Source organism: Stenella coeruleoalba (assembly GCF_951394435.1).
Source record: "Stenella coeruleoalba genome assembly, chromosome: 5".
NCBI lineage: Eukaryota > Metazoa > Chordata > Mammalia > Artiodactyla > Delphinidae > Stenella > Stenella coeruleoalba.
In genome coordinates this window covers 80,073,406-80,075,793 of record NC_137150.1, presented here as the reverse complement: position 1 = coordinate 80,075,793, position 2,388 = coordinate 80,073,406, and positions in this window count along the sequence as shown.

The following is a 2,388-nucleotide window of genomic DNA, read 5'->3' as shown; positions in this document are numbered from 1 at the left end:
AATGAGATATCACCTCACACCTGTTAGGATGGCCATCATCAAAATGTAAAAAGATTTTGTGTTGGCAAAGATGTGGAAAAGGGAACGCATTTGTGCTGTTGGTGGGAGCGTAAATTGGTAGAGGCATATGGAAAACAATATGGAGGCTCCTCAAAAAGTTAAAAATAGAACGACCATATGTTTCAGCAGTTCCACTTCTGGGAATAAATCTTAAGGAAAAAGAAAACCACTATGTTGAAGAGGTATCTGCACTGCCATGTTCACTGCAGGATTATTCACAGTAGCTAAGATATGAAAGCAAGCTAACTTCCCACCAATGGATGAATGGATAAAGAATGGAGACATATATATCACATTTTCTTTATACACACACATACATTTACACATACACACATACAATGTGTGTGTATATACAATTTTTGTCAGTTGTACCTCAATAAAGCTGTGGAGGGTGGGTTGAGAATAGAAAGATCTGAGAAACAGTAGCTGTTAATATTTGCTAAGTGACCATGTTTCTCCTTTGAGTTTTGAATTCACTTGAGACGTATTCCTATTAGACATATTATTTAGTGCTCTAAGTGTAACCTAGCATAGTAAGCATCAAAAGGTTAAATAGTAAGAATATTGAGAAGCTTAAGCAGGGAGAACGTTCATACAGGAAGCAATATGGTGTCCATGACTCTGATCATTGAAGAAATTCTTCCATAGGTTAAAGTCAACCTAGAAAAATTTTAATCAAAAAAAAAAAAAGAGGAAAAATTCCCTACTCAGTACTATGGCTCTGCATGGCAAAATACAGAAAGTCTTCAGATAAAGAAGAAAACTGCAACACCACACAGATAAAGAAGAAAGACACCTGGAGAAATAATTACATTTCTACTTTCTATAGTGTTTTGGGCAGTCTTTGGAGGCAAGAAGAAAACTGGTGCAAAGAAATTCTACACAAATAAAAATAGAGCTAACTAGGGCTATAGGAAGAGCTGGAAAAGAGTCTACTCAAAATATGAACGGCAACTTGGAGCTATAACAATGAAAATATTAGTGTTTACGCAACTAGTATTCTCTTTAATGACTACTCAAGTGGTCAGGTAGCTACTGAACCAAAACAGCAGAGGCTATAGAATAAGGGGATTAAAAACCAGGAGCAAACCAAAATATATTAAGCCCATGACAGAAATAATTCTTAGCTCATGCGGTAAGGGGTCCCCCATTTCCTTGGTGCAGAAGCTTTGGAAAATTCATATTGTCCTATGACGTGTACATGTAATGAAACTCTGTCTCATGTGTATATTAGTCGAGATAGGCTGTTATGCTACAATAACAAATTATTCCAACATCTCTCAACAAGGGTTAACTTCTTGTTCACACGATCCATCAGAGCGGCTACTGCTCCCAGTCTCAGGCTGATCAGAGTCACCTCCATCTGGAACATTGCTGCTGGTAGTCATGTGAGTCAGAAAAACAATGTGGCAAGCCTCCTCCTACCTCATGAAGCTTCTGCCCAGAACTGACATGCCTCGCTCATTGTGATGGCCCAGGAAAGTCAAATGGCCCTGCCTGAGTTCAACAGGGTAAGAAATATAACCCTCCCCTGCCTTCCGCAGGCAGGGTCCCTGATTATGAGCCCTACAATCCACCACAGTATGCTCAAGATAACTGTATATAGTAAATTATATAATTCTGACTCTATGGTGCCAAAGTTTTTCTGCACTAAAATTATCTTTACAAAATCTCCAATCAAGGAGCTCCAGGCATTATTATAACTAGCCATCTAAATCATGTAGGTCCTATTGGTAGTTACCATCAGTATTATGGTCAGCAGTTTCCCTTACATAAGGATGTCTTAAATTTTAACTCTGGCTATAGTCATGATTTTTAAGCCTTCAGGTTGTCTGCTAAGGTCCTTAATGGGGAGCAGCAATGAGGTGACAGGGCTTTTTCTTGTATGTGTATTCTAAAAACTAACACCATATTTAAGAGTTTGAATGAGGTTGAGTTGTAAATCTGCACGTATGAATTTTAATTATTTTTCATTTCATACCAAGGAACCACATCTTCAGACACTACTCTGCAACAAAATCTTTAATAAGGACAAAGGTCTCCTTAACCCCAGTACTTAACTTTAAAATAGAAAGCATAGATTTGATGGCAGAAACGTCGGTCAGGAATTTGCTAATTATTTTTCCATGATGTGAGCTTTAATTTGCTTAGTAAAGATAATGAAATCTATGTCACTGAAGTAGTTATTAATCTAATTGAAAATACCCATGTACATGTATCCCATCTTCCTACTACAAAGGATTCAGTGTGCTGTGGATCTGTTTACCCACCACTGAGAGGGGGTAACAGCCCTCAGGCAAGTATTTCTGGTTATGACTTCAAGTTAAA